Source organism: Podarcis melisellensis (assembly GCF_964234715.1).
Source record: "Podarcis melisellensis genome assembly, chromosome: 6".
Classification (NCBI taxonomy): Eukaryota; Metazoa; Chordata; class Lepidosauria; order Squamata; family Lacertidae; genus Podarcis; species Podarcis melisellensis.
In genome coordinates this window covers 16,292,391-16,311,593 of record NC_138538.1, presented here as the reverse complement: position 1 = coordinate 16,311,593, position 19,203 = coordinate 16,292,391, and the positions used below count along the sequence as shown (strand labels likewise).

The 19,203-nt window shown below is 43.4% G+C and overlaps 1 long non-coding RNA gene across 2 annotated transcripts in view; it reads left to right on the top strand.

Moving 5' to 3' along the window:
- Window positions 1-19,203, top strand: part of LOC309373229 — a 641,932-nt gene that overhangs the window by 75,351 nt on the left and 547,378 nt on the right. The window contains exon 3 of one of the 2 annotated variants that reach the window (XR_014169876.1): window positions 16,447-17,118. The exons of the other annotated variant lie outside the window; for it this stretch is intronic. This is a non-coding gene — a long non-coding RNA (uncharacterized lncRNA). Of the gene's footprint in view, window positions 1-16,446; window positions 17,119-19,203 lie in introns of those variants that run through there. 2 annotated transcript variants of the gene reach the window in all.

The following is a 19,203-nucleotide window of genomic DNA, read 5'->3' as shown; positions in this document are numbered from 1 at the left end:
CAACAGCACCCCCTCACATTTAAAAAGCAAGAACAATTTTCTGGCAACATAGAAATGATTGAATATCTAGGAAGATAGATGGTTTCATTTTAACTCCTGCTGACATGCAATATGTCAATTAAAATATTAGCATAATTTTTAATTCGGGAGATTGATTTTTTGGGGGGGGTTGTTGCTTTGCTTTATTTTAATGTAATCCATCATTGTTTGCTCCCTGAGAGGGACAGGGTATGTTTATTTTGTTTTATAGCCCTGGTCCAAAATGGCATCTGCCAAGTGAATCATGAACTTCCAGTTGCCTCTTCTTCATTAGTTTGTCCTCTAATCTGATCAAAGTGAAAGCTAGCACCCCTCAGAGGAAGAAGGTGGAACTACAGGTCTGGGGGTACATAATTCCTCGTTATGCAGATGTATTCTGGAGTTAAAGGGAGGGAGCGTGAGGATCTGAATAATACCTGCCTAAACAGAGGCTAAACCTGGGCCAATACTTTTCCATCCCTTCATTAGCTACTTAAAAGCTACTCAATACTAGCTGATCATTGCAGGCATTTAAAGCAGCTTGATATAGACTGCTTGATTCAAGTGTTCTGGAACTAAGTAAAAAACGCATTAAGGGGATGGGATGTGAATTAACCTTTGTCCCCTCAAAAATGATATTGTTCAAGCTTTTTCATTCATGTGCATTGAAATCACACCGGCCGATGGTTTCCAATTCATTAACAGGTGCAAAACTGGATCATCATGAATATCTGAGAAACACAAAGGCATTGGCAGTTATAGACTGGATAAATAGGATTTGGCAGTTAGCACAGCAGTTAAGAAATTAGTGAGATAGTAAGATTAAGGGATGGCAGACAGTGGAATTCTATATTTGTAACAGAATGGTGTCCCCTTACTGATTACTGGAATAGGAATCATGGTGTTGAAATTTAGATGAATAAATATAAATACCCAGTGTAAGGCAAATTCCGTTCTAGGGATTGTTAGGAAAGGAATTGAAAGTAAAACTGATATCATTGTACAAATCTATGGTTTGACTACATCTGGAATACTGTGTACAGCTCTGGTCGCCTCACCTGAAAAAGGATATTGTAGAGCTGGAAAAGGCAGAAGGCATTCTTGGTAGTAGCCCCCGCCCTGTGGAATGCCCTCCTGTCAGATGTCAAAGAAATAAACAACCATCTGACTTTCAGAAATACTGTATGAAGAAAGTGGATGAGGAACATTCCTGCCTCCCTCACAACTCGAGAACTTGCAGACACCCAATGAAGCTGAATGTTGGAAGATTAAAGGTAAAGGTAAAGGGACCCCTGACCATTAGGTACAGTCGTGGCTGACTCTGGGGTTGCGGCGTTCATCTCACTTTATTGGTCGAGGGAGCCGGCATACAGCTTCTGGGTCATTTGGCCAGCATGACTAAGCTGCTTCTGACAAACCAGAGCAGCGCACGGAAACACCTTTTACCTTCCTGCCGGAGTGGTACCTATTTATCTACTTGCACTTTGACATGCTTTTGAACTGCTAGGTTGGCAGGAGCTGGGACTGAGCAACGGGAGCTCACCCCGTTGCGGGGATTCGAACTGCCGACCTTCTGATTGGCAAGCCCAAGGCTCAGTGGTGTAGACCACAGCACCACCCATGTCCCCTGTTGAAAGTTTAAGGACATATAAAAGAAAACACTTCTTCAGACAGCACATATTTTGAAATCATGCTTTCATTCAGTTTTTACTGGGGGGTTATTTTATCCCTATGATCTATGCTGCCTCCATTGTCTAAGGTAGCATGCCTCTGAATGCCAGTTGCTGAATATAACAAGTGGGCAGAGTGTTGTTGAGCTCTCACCCCCTTGCGGATGTCCCCGGGGCATCTGGGTAGCCCTTTTGGCAGGGCTCTTCTTGAGGAATATCTTGCACCCCCCTATCTCGATGCAAGCAATTTCATGTGGTTTGCCACCGATTCTGAATCAAGCAAACCTTTTATCTCTGTGCAATATCCTCTAGACATGATGAGCAATGAGATATTGGAGCATGTTTATTTTGTTTAATTTTACCCCTTGACCTCAGTGATTAAAATCAGAACAAATCAAGGGCTGAATACAAATAATTTTTTAAAAAAATCTTCCAATAGCAGCAGCAGTGGCATCAGACAGGCTACAGTTGATGGAAGCAGGTGTGTGTGTGTGTGTTTTTTTTTGGGGGGGGAGATGCAAAGTAAAATGCTCAGCAGAACTCAAGCCCACAGTGGTTCTTAAACTGGCAGCCGGAAGGATAAAAAAAATCCTTCCAGTAGCACCTTAGAGACCAGCTAAGTTTGTTATTGGTATGAGCTTTCGTGTGCATGCACACTTCCTCAGATACAGTGTGCGTGCACACGAAAGCTCATACCTATAACAAACTTAGTTGGTCTCTAAGGTGCTACTGGAAGGAATTTTTTTATTTTGTTTCGACTACGGCAGACCAACATGGATACCAGCCTGTAGCCTGAGGGATGGCGGTCAACCAATTCACCCAGCTCCCCAGCTCTCAATAAAGAAGAGAATTGCAGAGAGACCAGCCACAAGAGGAACTGCAGAGTCCATGCCTTGTGTAACAAGGTCCTCGGGTTCAACTCCCAAAACCTCTAGTTAAAACTGGTGTGGGGAACCTTTGGCCCTCCAGATGTTGCAGAACTGCAGCTCCCATTATCCCTAGCCATTGGCCATGCTTGCTGGGACTGTTGGGAATTGTAGTTCAGCACATCTGGAGGGACCAAGGTTCCCCATACCTGAGTTAAAAGGCTCAGGTAGCATGGGATGTGAAAGACCTCAGAGTCTGAGATAATATTGAGCCGGAATCTTGACGGGCAAATAGTAGTTTGATCTTGCACAACCACCAGCTCACAACGAGGCTTGGCAGACTGCTCTCTCCTGTTCCCAAAACTACACACACTGCTCAGGTAAAAAGGAGTACAGGCCCCAGTCTGCTGAAGAGCATTTGGCTGCATGGTGGGCTTCCATGAGCCAGCTGGGAAGTCAAAATGAGTCATAGCTGCAGCTGCTCTTCTTCTGCGTGCCAGCCACTCAACCAACCAACCATGCTCTTTTCAGGGATGCTGTCTGCTGTAGGGGTCTCGGGTAGGGCAATTCAATCCCATGTCCCAATATTTCCATTTTCTCCCATCTGACACTCAGTGATCTGTGGCAGTTGGTGGCCACCGAGCATGCTCAGGCCTCACTGTAGTGAATTTCTTTGTGTGGGGATCTGAGTATGATGATACTTCTTCATGTTTCTCGCCGGCCCAATTTCGGTCCCATTCCTGTTGCTTTATTATTACTATCTGTGAAATAGCTTCATGCAGCAACTATTATTACCACATGATAAGCTCTGTCTGTGTGAAGTATAGAGTCCAGATCAAGGGAAGTAATAGTACCAGTCTATTCTGCCTTGGTCAGGCTATCCTGGAATACTGTGTCCAATTCTGGGCACCACAATTTAAGAAGGACATTGACAAGCTGGAAAGTGTGCAGATGAGGGTAACCAAGATGATCAAGGGTCTGAAAACTAAGCCTTATGAGGAGTGCTTGAAGGAGCTGGGTATTCTTAGCATGGAAAAGAGGAGACTGAGAGGAGTTATTATAGCTATCTTCAAATATCTCAGGGGCTGTCACATGGAAGAGTGAACAAGCTTGTTTTCTCCTGTTCTGGAGGAGGACTCAAACCAATGGCTTCAAGTTACAAGAAAGGAGATTCTGACTAAACATTCAGAAATATTTCCTGATGGTAAAATCTGTTCAACAGTGGAACAGACTCCCTTGGGAGGCTGTGGACTCTCCTTCCTTGTGTTAGGATTCATTCCCTGTGTTGCAGTCATGGGATTGTTTTTATCACATGATGGTGTATGTTTTCATTCCACATTGTGGGAAGTGACGGAGACAGGATGTTTTTACTACTGTATTTCCGTGATGTAGGATATTTGTCCTTTTGTCCTTTCTCTTTGCTGTCTGATGTTGAAGAGGGAACTGAGTTGAGATGCTCCAAGTGTGTATATGTAAATAAACGTAGTTTAGCAAAAAAAACCCTGTGCTGCTGAGTCTGAACGCTGACTGCCTTTCCTCTGCTGATCCTGTAGTGCCTCTTGGTATCAGTCGCTGTGACGTTTGGGCTGGAGAAAGCTTTTGAATCTCCCAAATGACCGACTAGGAGGGAGAGAACATGCCAGTCGGGCATGTGTCTCTGCCGGATTCCTACTCATGTGTAGGACCTCCTGACACCTTGAAGGTTTTTAAGCAGAGGAAGGATGACCATCTGTCATAGCATTGCAGCATCTTGGACAAGATGACCATTGGGGTCCCTTCCAGCTCTACAATTTTATGATTCTATGATGGCCAGCATGCAGAATGGTGATATTTTGCCACACCACTGCAAGCCTTTCTTTGGGGATGTGTGCTTTGTCATGGCCAAATTTTCAGCTGGCCAAATCTTCAAGGTGGCACACTGTCTGCACCCAAACAGCATGGTATATGGAACAATTTAGTGACAGCTCCATGTGGCAGTTACCGTATTTTTCGCTCTATAAGATGCACCAGACCACAAGACTCACCTAGTTTTTGGAGGAGGAAAACAAGAAAAAAAATATTCTGAATCTCAAAAGCCAGAATAGCAAGAGGGATCACTGTGCAGTGAAAGCAGCAATCCCTCTTGCTGTTCTGGCTTCTGGGATAGCTGCGCAGCCTGCATTCGCTCCATAAGACGCACACACATTTCCCCTTACTTTTTAGGCGGGAAAAAGTGAGTCTTATACAGCAAAAAATACGGTATTTAATAATCCAACAGGCTCCCCAGAAAACACAGAATCACTGAACGTACAAATGTGCAAGAGAAGAATGGTTAAGATATAGATAACTTGAATTTTGAGATTTCGTCAGTGTTATGATTCAAGCTGCTTCTAGTTTTAGAGAACATGAAAGAAGTCTGCATTTAAAATTCAGAACTTGGGCTCCAAAATTGCTCAGTATAGAAACATTTCAATCCATATCTTACATTGGAAAACAATTATTATAGTTCCTGACAGTTGTAATATTCTAGCTGTAATCTTATTAGTAGGAAACGTATGAATGAGACAAGCTGCAGTCAGGATGAATTTACTGCCAAGCCCAAACTATTTATTTACAATGATACCCAGTTTTTGCAAGGGCAGATGGTTTAATTCTCCCAACCAGCTGCTAATAAATAGCATTTGGAAATTCAGAGGCGGAAAATCAAAGATAATATTACTATATCTCCTTGTAAACATCACCAGTGCCATCCTATGCATCTTTACTCAGAAGAGTTTTGTTGTATGAAATAGGGAATGCTGCCAGGCAAATAGATAAATGCTGCGATGCCTGTTTTAGAGATAAGCCCTTGATAAAGGTAATTGTGCCGTGTAGGTATAAAAGGTACAGGGATAAGTAGGAGCAGAGCCTACAGAAACCCAGCTATGGAAGGTACACACCAGTGTACACCCCACTGCCACCTGTCAGGTATGGGGGAAGGGAGTGGGGTTTTTTTTTTGGGGGGGTGCCAGCTGGGACTTTGAGGGATGAAGAAGAGTTGAGAATGGATATGAATTTGGGGGCTTTCAAAGCACATCTCCAATCTGAGGTAAATGTTTAGGAGCTCCCAATGTTCTTACCTGAGCCAGGCTTGGAAGAATTTGACCAGCAATGGGAAACTGCAACTCCAATTGCTTATAGCTGCTGATAAATGCATCTGCCAGTATTTTATCTAGTAGACCTCAGAGAGACAAAGAGAGGCATCTGAGCAATAATAGAAAAAGGCCTAAAATTAATTAAATCGAAATGCATATTGCAATTCTGTAACAATGGTGAAATTTTCATAAGTTGACCTTTTCATGCACAGACCCTATTTGCAAAAGATTTGTGGTAAATTCTGGGTTTCTGGAATGCACAGCAGATATCCGAATAGCTTCAGCATTTTCCGGGAATTCTTATACTTGTGCGTGTGTTTTCTTAGTGATATGTAGCAATTCTTAACAATCGCTATTATCTTTCCATTCTCTCATGCCTTTGGATGCACAGAGATAAAGCCAGAAGAATGAGCGATCATCTGTGAAGCACTTTGGCTTTGGCAGATGCAATTAAAGCTTTTGGCTCTAGACACAGAGCAGAACCTCGTATTATGGATACTTCAGCAATGTTGGCAAAGATCCTAACGAGCAATGACTTAACACTCTGCATTTGAATGCTCGGTCACAGTGGCTATCAAGGTTTCTTGGAGGTTAGAAGCCGAGCTGGGTTCAGCACCATATGGTCAACTCATGTGAGCAGAGCTGATTTTGTATAACTGGGTTGATTAAACTGGGAGGATGAACTGCTGCTACTACAATAAAAAAAAAATTGGCTGTGTAATTTCATAGATACACTGTGTTACCTGCTACCCACAGTGAATGACCTAACCAATTACTGTGAACTGATATGCAAAATTCACCCCCCCCCCCCGGCCACTTCCTGCTTTCTAGTTTCAACTTGCTTTGCCTTCCTCAAAGTCTTTACTTCTCTTCTCTTCTACCAACTGACAATGCCCATCCAACACCTCCTCCTTGTAGGGAGGTACTAAGCTCCTTCAAGAAAATTGCATAAGTCTTATCAAAACTCTTGTAGCTTCCCTCTTGCATTTCTCAATGGACAAATCACTCAGTTTCGGTTCTCTGAGTTTTTCCTTATTATTCCAATCACACATCACATCACATTGCTTTTTCTTTTTTAAAGGAAGCCTGCTTTTCTCCTGATATATTCACTATTATTTTTTGGCTGGAGAACTGCATTGCAACATTGGGAGAAGTGTGAATTTCAAAGGATAGCTGTGTTTCCTTTCACATACTGTTTCAGGAGCTGCAGATTAAGTAGGTTTGTGATTTATGGACATAGCTGCCAACTTTTCCCTTTTCTTGCGAGGAATCCTATTTGGAATAAGGGAATTTCCCTTTAAAAAGGGGAAATAGCTATGTTTATGGAGTATGTACTGTATTCTAGCTTGGGGGCTGTTAGAATCCCCGCTTCTCTCCAAATCTATAAACTCTAGGCTTTCAAACAACACAGGGCCCACGCCACCCAATTGATTACAGTGGTACCTCGGGTTAAGTACTTAATTAGTTCCAGAGGTCCATACTTAACCTGAAACTGTTCTTAACCTGAAGCACCACTTTAGCTAATGGGGCCTCCTGCTGTCGCTGTGCCGCCGGAGCCCGATTTCTGTTCTTATCCTGAAGCAAAGTTCTTAACTTAACCTGAAGCACTATTTCTGGCTTAGTGGAGTGTGTAACCTAAAGTGTATGTAACCTGAGGCACCACTGTATATTATTCTATTAATGCTCTCCCCACTTTCTTTGCTTGTGTTTTGAACCAGCAGTTTTAAGTTTTATAAGATAACAAAGCAAAGTTATTGACAATACAGTGCAGCAGAGAGAAATGTTAACTCTGCATCAGCAAAGATACTTTGGCTAATCTGAATACACCCCTCCTTGCTCCTCTTGTCAAAATCTGCTACTCTGGGTAATAAACCAGTTTAACAGAACTGAAGAAGCAATTGATCATCAGTCAATTCCAGAGCAGGGCACACAAATCCCCTGCCTAAACTTTAATTACGCTCTGCCATTTACTCAAGAGGCAAGTTTAGCCTGCCCCGTGTGCAAGCTCTTTATTTTATTACTTAACCGAATAGCTGTGGGATGTTTAAAGAGATAATAAAACCCAGATTATGTAGTTGTCAAACAGATCTATTATGGGAGTTGAGCTCATTAAAAAGCACAAATCAATATCACTCTGGCTTTCAGGACAATTATTGATTGCAGCTCCCCAGGTTCTCCTGAACACTTAGTATGACAAGGCCATGAGTTGTGGAGACATAGCAGCAACACGCCCTGGCTTTGAATAATCATTACCATCATAAGAAGAGTGTGGGGGAGGATGTAGATAGGAACCGTTACAAAACAGCATTTTTTCTTACTACAGCTTATTTCCATTAAGCTGCTGGTTTCAGCACGTCTGAAACCCTGGAGAGCATCTTCTGCTCTTTGTAGACCAGTCACCTTCATCAAGGTTTCCAGATTTGGGTTCCACCTTTTTAACCCAGAGATCCCTTTGGAAACCTATTTCTTACCCCTCCCCCCAACATATTTATAAGGTGGTTGTGCTCCTGACGTAACTAGGGTTGCCATACTGCCAGAGCTCATCTGATGTCTTCAGGCTTGCTTGCTTGCTCCCCGCTATTAGGTGACAAGGTATGCGCTTGACTGGCCAGGTGGGTGAGAACACCTTATTTCATTTTTTGAAAAATTAAGAAGACTGTGCTGCTTGCAAGCTTCAGCCCAGTGGGAGCTGGCTGCAAGTTATTGCATAGAGTCTCTCCTCCCTCTACCAGATAACCTGTCCTTGCAAATTATTGCATAGACCCATGACATCACCGGGGACCTCCTTAGGTCTCAGGTTTAGGCCCTGAAATCTCAGGGCGTGTGATGCTCCTGACCAAGCTACCCTAGTTGTGACCCATGTTTGGTGGGTCCCAAGTGACCAGTTGAAGACCAATTAATGTATGGGTTTGGGTCCTAACTTAGGCAAGGATAATGATGATCACACAAGGGGTCCTTTCCCCTTAATACAATCACTGTGTCCCCTGAAAAGCTGATTTTGAAAGTCAGTGGGGAATTTTCTGGATCAGAATCATAGAGTCGCAGGGGGCAAGTTCAACTCACTGCTTGACACAGGCACCCAGGGCTAGAGCTTCTCTAACAAATGGCTGTCTACCCCCAGTTTGAAGACCTTCAGCCTGGTAGAGACCTGCCGCCCCTCTAGATTCCATGGTGCATTGCCCTTCAATTCTTACAGATGAAATGCAGAATAAATGCCATGATGACGTCTCTTCCCAACGTCACATGTTGAAATGGATGCAAAAAAAGGAGGGTTATCGCTTGGAACACGGCCAAGCGGATGTGTTTGCCGAGTTACACATTTATTCCTTCTCTGCAGCGTGTAGGTCAAACGGCATCAATTTAGAAGTCAGGCAATGTTTTCCCTTTAATTGCCAGAGCTGACAACTAGCTGAGATGCAAACGTCAAGCAGGGAAGAGCAATCTGGATGGTGCTTGCCTCCTGAGCCATCACCTGTGTTGTCAAGTGAATCTTCCTTCCCAAACCTTTTCCTGTGGGTATGGAGGATATATATGCTCAAAATCTTGCATCTCCTCTTATTTTGCTTTTGCAATCCAATCACAGAAACCGTCGTGTCAGCAAACAGACACTTAAGATCGGTACCCATAAGGGTTTTTACAAGGCTTGCACCTGAAAACTGGTGCTGGGGTTTAGCACCTCAGAAGCTTCTGTAATGATGAAATGCATCCTCTCTCCCCCTCTCCAGCCCCATGTTCCAGAATTGCTTTGTTGGTGTAGGCAGAAGTGGTATTACTGGAAAACAAGGAGGAGAGCAATTCTATGCAAAAACTACCTTTTGGAACTCCATCCCATCTCTTATCAGGCAGGCTCCACCTCTTTTTGGCATCTTCCACCTTCTTGTGAGCATTTAGAGTTCTGAGGAGACTCCCATTCCCTCAGACAGATACCATTCCTAGGTTGATTTAACCACCAGTTCCTCTTCCTAAGGAACTCTAGGAACTGTAGCTCTGTGAGGGAAATAGGCATCACCTAACCACACTCAGGGGCGCGGGTGGTGCTGTGGGTTAAACCACAGAGCCTAGGACTTGCCAATCAGAAGGTTGGCGGTTTGAATCCCCACTATGGGGTGAGCTCCCGTTGCTCAGTCCCTGTTCCTGCCAACCTAGCAGTTCGAAAGCACGTCAAAGTGCAAGTAGATAAATAGGTACCGCTCTGGTGGGAAGGTAAACGGCGTTTCTGTGCACTGCTCTGGTTCACCAGAAGCAGCTTAGTCACGCTGGCCACATGACCCAGAAGCTGTACGCCGGCTCCCTCGGCCAATAAAGCAAGATGAGGGCCGCAACCCCAGAGTCGGTCACGGCTGGACCTAATGGTCAGGGGTCCCTTTACCTTTAACCACACTCAGCACCCTTTACAAACTACAGCTCCCATTATTCTTTTGGGGGAAGTGATGGCTCTTTAAACTGGTATGATACTGCTTTAAATGTATAGTGCAGATGAAGGCTAAATTGTACTAAAAATAGACCCACTGAAATTAATGAACTTTGGTTAGTTGTAGATTCGGGTAGGTAGCCGTGTTGGTCTGACGTAGTAAAAATAATAATTAAAAATTTAAAAAAATGTCCAGTAGCACCTTAGAGACCAACTAAGTTTGTTTTGGGTATAAGTTTTTGTATCTGAAGGAGTGTGCATGCACATGAAAGCTTATACCCAGAACAAACTTAGTTGGTCTCTAAGCTGCTACTGGACAATTTGTTAATTTTTAAATTTATTTTGTTAGTTGTGTCTATTAATTTCAATGGGTCCACTTTGAGTAGAACTACCATGGATGCAACCATTAATCATCAGCCTCAACTAGGGATGAATACTATGTCAATTTCAATTTTTCTGCTTTTCATTTTTCCAATCTAAAATTCAGTCCACACCTTTCTGTGTCAGGTAGCATTTTTTTAAAAAAGAGGAAATTCATATGCATTTGTTTGCACATTTCTTCTAATATACACATACCTCTAGGCAGTTTCCTCCAGTCCTCCAATGTTTGCTTGTTTTTGCAAGTGATTTCCCCAGACATATTACTTTCACTAAGGCACACATTTGTGTCCGTGTGCATGCACTTTACGCGCGCGCGCGCGCACACACACACACACACACACACACACACACAGTGCACCACAAAATTTGGAGCAGTGCAAAACTGAAAGGATAACTGTGCTTCAGGTGACTTATTGGTTGGGAAATGAATATTAGCAAAGGTTCACATTTAAATGTTAACAGATTTCTCCCCAATCCTTATCCTCTGCTGAAACCAAACTAATTTTTGACCCCCTTATTCCTCTTGCTCCTCCTTTTTCACCCTTTCCCTCCTGTCCCTTTATTGTAATGCACATAGCTGTAAGCGCCTCAGGGCAGGGACTTTTCCTTTTTGCTGACGTTATTCTTGAAAGCATTGTGTACATTGATGGCAGTCTCTAAATGATGGGAAGCAGGATGATTTAAGATAATCAAAGATGGAAAAAAGTAGTTATGCATCTCCAATTTCTGCTAAAAGAAAGTGCAGTTCAGAAATGAGCTATGCACTTATTTCAAACACTTACTCTAAACAGAGCAGCAATATGCGGACTGCAGAAACACTGATGTCCCACTGTTCGCACTTATGTTCATCCTCTGAACAGTCAGGCGCTTGACCTTGCCTGACATTCAGCATGTGTTGAATTGCTGCGTTATTATAATCATGCTTATCCTCTCTTACTTTCCTTTCAAATTTCCTATTTTTCCTTAGGCAATTTTATCCCCATCTGTGAAAGCATGGCATTTTTTTTTAAAAAAAATTGCAGCTTTATCGAAATACACAGTTTGATCCTAACTATGGGGCATTTTGCAAACCAAGTCTCATTGAGTTCAATGGAATCTTTTACAATACACCTGAGAATATGATTGCCGCGTTACCCTACGGTCCAGCAAAGTATTAGATCCATAGATTTAAATGGGATTAAGCATGTACAACTCTGTGTTACGGGTACGGCTGTGTTGATCACTTCTGTGCATGGTTATTTGGCAGGAAGTTGGTCCAGAGAACCCAGTGTGATTTATTTACAGTACAAGTAAAGGAAGTATACATAAAGACTGCCTGTTCCAATTAGTTGCCATATATGAGCAGAGCTTCTAGGGAGCTCAGCCAACAGATGACAGGATTGCTGAATTGCTAATAGACCCCTTAAACAAAGAAACCAAACTCAAAACACAACCCACAAAATAACTTAAAAAACCCCACCACGTTGCAAAATGCTGCCAGGTGTGATTTCTATGAAATCAGGGATGCTGGATTACTAGGATTGTTCAGCAATGTCGTTTAACATGACTAGTGTTATCCCCTTTTTCCGATGGTGGTTACTGTACATTTCATGAAACGAGGTTATCAAAAATCAAGAAAAGCAGGATTTGGAGTGAAATTGGCAACTCCATCAAAACAGAACAGTGTCCCAAACCTACGGACTGCTCTGATGTCCGTAATCCACATTACTTTCATCAAAATTGCTAGAAAATCTCCCAGGAAACATGCTGCTCTCAGCACCAGCCACTTTCACAGGTTAGATTCTAAAAAGATCACATTTGAACATCTCTTGCTATTTATGTTAAATGTCAGATTGCTATTCATATGAAAGCAAAGAGGAGTGGGGCGAAGTTTTTCTTTTTGATTATATCCTTTTCGAAACAATAAACAAACCTTTAAAAGAAAGCAAAGGAGAGAAGAGCTTGGAAAGTTCATTTTTAAAAGGAACTAGTTCCTGTTCAGTTTTGCCCCTTTACAAAATGAATTAGTTCAGTTTGAGTTCATCAAGTTACAAGCTACTGTGCTGAAGTACAGGGCTGAAAAGTAAATCGAGGGCCACACAGAAGTAGTAAGATTTCTGACAGACAGACAGAATGTCAACAAGTGAAGGTTTCCCAATCATTGTATTTCCATACTAGAAAAGACTTATCCTGTTTAATTTGTCCCAGCTGCACCATTGTTAAAAGGACAAGGCATCTCTCACTTTGTACTTCTTACTACAAACTGCTTCCATTGGAAGAAAACAAATCTCTTCAATAGAAAAGATACAGAAAAGGCCTCACATTCCTTCCTTCTTATTGCTTAGCAACAGTGATTGACTCAAGTGTCTTTAGGACCAATGGCACCTCACTATCTGCCTAATAAGCCCTAAAATGGTGCCTCCACATTTTGCTTTCTAACTTTCTTTATATGTCTGATAGCTTCCATTATTTTTGAAAAGGTTATTCTAAGGGCCCAGGCCTCCTGCTGGGGGGTGGGCAGGGGAGGGAGGGAATAAATGTGAAGATGAACTAGAAATTGTTCAAAGTTCTACATTATGAAGCCAATTAAAGCAAGAGCTCCTTTAAATCTTATGCGCGAAGCCACATAAGCTACATTTGTCCCTTTGAGTGCATCCCCAGTGGGAAAAGTCTATTGGGTGCTGTGGTCACATGGTGGTTGGAGCTGGAGCCAATGGTGGGTAGAGTTTTATTAACATTACAATGATGCTTGGGGGAGGAGCTTCTCTCCCACCAGCCTTTATATTTCCCAGATACAAATAAATGGAGACACTGCTGGAGGGAGGATAGTGGTGAATCAATAAAACTAAGGCAGGAAATGACTTGTGCAGAGAGTGATGCTTTGCTTCTCGTCACCCTTTTTCAACTCCTCAGGCTGTTTAGCACAGAGTGCATAAGCAAGAGAGAACTGGGGGTTTGTGCAATATTTATTTCTTTTCTTGCTTAGTTACATTTACATCCTGCTGAAGATCACAAGGCAGTTTGCAGTTTAAAATATTCAGATACCAACTCTTTTATATTGTTGCCTAAGTGGGGGTTCACTCAACCCTTTCGCTCAACCCTCTTGTTTTGAAAACGTGCATGATAGTTGCAGTGCCACTGACTGCACTCCCCATTGCTTGTTGGACGATTGTGATACAGTGGCACCTCGGGATACAGACGCTTCAGGTTACTGACTTCGCTAACCCAGAAATAGTACCTCGGGTTAAGAAATTTGCTTCAGGATGAGAACAGAAATTGCACAGCGGCAGTGGGAGGCCCCATTAGCTAAAGTGGTACCTCAGGTTAAGAACAGTTTCAGGTTAAGAACAGACCTCCAGAACGAATTAAGTTCTTAACCCAAGGTACCACTGTATAGGGACATAGGACATCACTCACCCCTCCTGTTGTTTCTGGCAACTGTTATTCAGAGGTAACAAGGGAGGTAGAACAGAGGCCCCATCTGCACTATATATTTAAATCTGTATTGTACCACTTTAAACATTCATAGCTTGCTCCAAAGAATCATGGGAACTGCAGTTTGTTATGGGCGCTGAGAGTCAGGAGACCCCTATTAAGAGAGTCAGGATAACCCTCACAGAGCTATAATTCTCAGAATGGTTTAATAGTTAATCTTTTCCCCAAGGGAACTCTGGGAACTGTACTCCTGTGAGGGGAATATGAGGGTTTCCTAACAACTTTCAGAGCAAGCTACAATTCCCAGGATTTTTTTGTGACATGATATTGCTTTAAATGTATAGTCATCAGGGTGAAAGCCTTTATCCTCTAAATATTTGTCTGATTCTCTCTTAAAGCCATTCAAGTTGGTGGCCCTCACTGCTTCCCGTGCAAGAGAATTCCATAGTTTAACAATGCACTCCGATTAATTAAATAGCTCAACAATTTCCTCTCCCCCCCCCCCCCCAATTAAAGATGCTGGCCTGGTTTGCTTCTTGGAAGAGCTGGCCCTGGGAAGCGTCTTCCTGCCTTCACAATCATATGCTGGGGAATCACACTGGGAAAGCGAGGGATGTCTAATAAGTTAATTTCAATTCCATGTGAGCTCATCCCTCTCCTGCCTGCTCAGAATGCATGAGACAGCACTGGTTGTGCTGGCAGATGCTTGCTCGGCGAATGTGTCCTTCTGCCTGTCTGCCCTCAGAAACTGAATCCAAGCTGAAACATTTCAAACAAATGGCTTTTTAAATAAAATTAACAGCTGCTACTGTATTGGCCTGTGGCAGCATTTCTCGCCTGTTCTCCCATTTTTCAAGATCATCTCAGATCCGCTTTTATTTTTTATTTTTTAAGGAAAAACGTCTAAGAAATAAAAACACAGCACGCTGGGCATACTGATGCCTGTTGATGAATTTCTCGAAGGTGCTGGGAATCAGACAAGGCTGGGAGGGTGGGGCATGCTTAGAAATATAGTTCAGTGGTGGGACTATGAAAAGTGTTTAAGGGGAGTGAGTTGCGGGGAGGCAACGCAAATTGGCGGCAAAACGGAACTGGGAGGGAACGCTGTTTTTTCCGGAGGGGAAGGGATACAGAAAGCCCATCAGCTTGTTCGAAAGCAGCAATTCCAACCATGCACTGCAGAGCACCCCATGCTCTTGTGTGCATGCTGAGCATGGCAGAAGGGAAAGGGATAAGTCATTTTTCAGGAGGGGCAGGTGCCCCCACCCATTCACTCCACCCATATCACTGCTTGGCTTTCAATTTGAACTTTTATTCCCCTTCCTTCCCCCCTCCCCTTCTTATGAAGATTACCCGCTCTGAGATACCACAGCTAATTCTCCCTTCGTCTTCTCGCTGGCCCAAATAGGACTAATTTAGCCAGCTAGCCCTGGTGATCATCTAATGTTTATTGGATGGATTTCCCCCCTAAATTGATTTTTGAATTCTGAATTTACTGTTATTCACATTTTATAGTGTATCTTATGCTGTTTTTTGTTGCATCAATTAAGTGTTTTAAATTTGTTGTTAGCTGCCCTGAGCCCGGTTTTTTGAACCGAGAAGGGCGGGGTATAAATAATTTTTTAAATTTTTTTTATTGTGTCACCCTGATGCCAAGATAGTGGTTACTACAGCGTGTTCCTGTTGCTTGCTACAGTATGGTTACCAGATTTTTTTCAAGGAACCCAGGGACACTTTTTAAAAAAAAATTAATGCTTTATTATTTTAGGAAAGGGTTGCCCAGAGTTCTTGACCTTTTTTAGGGTTGAGGGGAACCCCAACGTTGTTGGGCACACACCTCAACACAAGGCAGGCAGAGAAGCCCATCTGCAAACACACAAATGCGTGGCGTCTTGGTGTGCCAGAGAAAGATTACTGCCACATTTGTGTGCCAGATCAGGCCAGGGATTAGCCATCCCATTGTGTAGTTGCTGATTTGAACGAACTTTTCTGAATAACCAAACAGAAGGAGCTGTCATGGCGTAGGATATACACATTGTGCTGCTTACTAGCTATTTAAATATTGACTTCCACTACAGCGCATTATGATTGGTTACTGAAGCAGCTGGCTGCACACCCTTCACAGACTTTGCGGCCTAGGAAGTCTTTGGTCATTTTGCCCAAAGGATATGGGATAAACTCTACTGGGGGGGGGGAGGGAAACCCTGCAAAAACATGCCTCAGAATAATCCTAAGTAGCTCATTTATTGCAAGCCTATGAAACATTTTTCCTCATTTAGAAATATTACAAATATGTATTTCAGGTCTGCGAAATATTATTTGGGGAAGGGCCATCACACAGTCTCAGAGTTTCTGCTTTGCATGAAGTTTAATCCCTGGCAACTCCATCCAGAACTTGGAAAAACACCTGCTTGAAAACTCCAGATCTCTGCTTGAAAATTACAATGACAGTATGGCTCTAGATGGACCATTGGTTTGACTCAGTATAAGGCAGCTTCCATAAAGACCATAAAGAAGGCTGATCGCCGAATAATTGATGCTTTTGAATTATGGTGCTGGAGGACACTCTTGAGAGTCCCATGGACTGCAAGAAGATCAAACCTATCCATTCTGAAGGAAATCAGCCCTGAGTGCTCACTGGAAGGACAGATCCTGAAGCTGAGGCTCCAGTACTTTGGCCACCTCATGAGAAGAGAAGACTCCCTGGAAAAGACCCTGATGTTGGGAAAGATTGAGGACACAAGGAGAAGGGGACGACAGAGGACGAGGTGGTTGGACAGTGTTCTCGAAGCTAAGAGCATGAGTTTGACCAAACTGCGGGAGGCAGTGGAAGACAGAAGTGCCTGGCGTGCTCTGGTCCATGGGGTCACGAAGCGTCGGACATGACTAAATGACTAAACAACAACAACAAGGAAGCTTCCCATGTTCCTTTGTTTGCCCCTAAACCTTAAGGATAAATTCCTTGCTGCATCTCCCTCAAATACATTTAACTGCAGGTAATGATGGTGTGTTGGGTGTGAAACTGCTAGTATGGCAGTTTAATTAATTTTTTTCCACCTCCCAGTTTAACAGGATTTGACACGTAAACATGAGTAGCTTTCGGCCCAGAGATGAAAAAGTAATGTGTCAAAGTTTCAATTAACATTCGGGGATCTCCAGAGGTTTGCCACCTAACTAAGGGAGGAGGTGTGTGGCATCACTTGAATTACGATAAAAGTTCCATTTGATCTTTGACAACTGTTTCTTAAAAAAGAAAGCAGCACCTAATTTCACTCTTCATATTTATTCTCTAGCAAAGTCTGAAATGATTTGCTGTCATGGGTGGAATGTATTAAAGATGCCGTGCTGCGATCTGCTGATTGTTTGTATGTCTCCAAAAGAGGCCCCAGCCTGTCAGAGTCTTTTTAATGGAAAACTTTCTCTCTTGTCATCTGGCAAAAATCATAATGGGGCGAGAATTTATTTCCCCTTCTCCCAAAAAATATCTGCCATCAGCTTTCAGCTGCTTGTGATTTCTCCCCCAGTGGGAAATTATTTTTCCTGGGCAATATTATTTAAATGGTAGGAGCTGGGAGTAGTGATGTATGGAAGTGAGAGCTGGACCATAAAGAAGGCTGATCGCCGAAGAATTGATGCTTTTGAATTATGGTGCTGGAGGAGGCTCTTGAAAGCCCCATGGACTACAAGAAGATCAAACCTCTCCATACTGAAGGAAATCAACCCCGAGTGCTCACTGGAAGGACAGATTGTGAAGCTGAGGCTCCAGTACTTTGGCCACCTCATGAGAAGAGAAGACTCCCTGGAGAAGACCCTGATGTTGGGAAAGATGGAGGGCACAAGGAGAAGGGGACGGCAGAGGATGAGATGGTTGGATAGTGTTTTCGAGGTTACCAGCATGAGTTTGACCAAACTGCGGGAGGCAGTGGAGGACAGAGGTGCCTGGCGTTCTCTGGTCCATGGGGTCACGAAGAGTCGGACACGACTAAACGACTAAACAACAACAACAACAGGAGCTGGGAGAGAGAGAGAGAGAGAAGAACCCTTGGTTTTTTTAGCTTTTGTTTTAAAGTGTCCAAATAAAATTTCCAGCATATGGGATGGCTCATGTTGGATGTTTGAGAAAGAAAATAATAAATCAAGATATGCAGTCCTATGCAGGGCTACTTGCCCCTGAGACTTGGTTAGGTAGTCGCCTCAGGCAGCAGGTTGGACTAGCTGCAAGCGTGCTGCTTACTGCTTCTTGCGCATGTTGCCCTCCTTCTCCCCACTGTCTCTCTCCAGGCTCCATCCCCCCCAATTCGGCATTCTGGGGCTTCCCTTGGCTGCCCCGAGTCACCCCAAGCGACGGGGGCAGGGAAGAGGCAGTGGAAGAGGAGGAGAGGGGGGCCACTAGGGGGCGCATTGGAAGATGGCCGACAATACCATCTCTCCGACCCACCCGGGGTAATTAAGAGGCTGTTATGGGAGTAGGCAGCCTCCCTTGTTGCCCCAAGGAAATGGGGAACACTGCCCTTGCCTGCTGTGCCCATAAATCACCCCCTAATTCGAAAGAAGGGGGTGAGGGCCCTAGGCAGAATGCCCCCGTGTGGACCTCGGCTCTCCTGGACACTGTCTCTGATCGCGCACTAGTTGCAGCAATTTGGAATAATTAATTACAAAAGAAGCAAATGCACATATTTCAAGTGAAGAAGGGGAGTGAAGTCTGCTAATTTAAGTGACCTCTGCGAAAGAAGACGACGGGCTGGAGAAACAGGAATATTTTTTGATGAAGATACACCAAAGGCTGGGTATGTTGACAACGGGACTGAATGGGGGGGGGCCATTTTTACTTTCCTTCTATGTGATTTACAAGAACCCCTCCTCATTAGAATCGTCAGTTGAACTGACACAAGCAAGATGATTAAGGTCTGCGTGGAGATAAACTTTAACCAAAAGTATGCTTTATGGAGATCGAGAAGCAATAAGAGCTTTTGGGAATGGCGCAGCAATTAATTCAGAGTCGCCATCTTGCCAAAGGATTTATAGCCAGGAGGAAGAACGGACTTGTTTTCAGACTGCATTCCTAGTGAATCTCCTCAGAGTTTTTGAGAAAGGAGGCAGATTGGTGAAGATTAATGACACTAAGACTGTTTTAAGACTGGAAGTGATGTTATATGGAAAACGTCTGGATATGGCTACTGGATAAAAAAAAAAAAAATCCACGCAGGATTACAAACTGTTCTAACCAGCTTGTGGAGACTATCAGAGGTCACAAAGAGAAAGGAAAAATATATGAAAATAACAGCAAGAGATGTGGAAAAACAATAAGAAAGGACTGGATAGTACTGTGA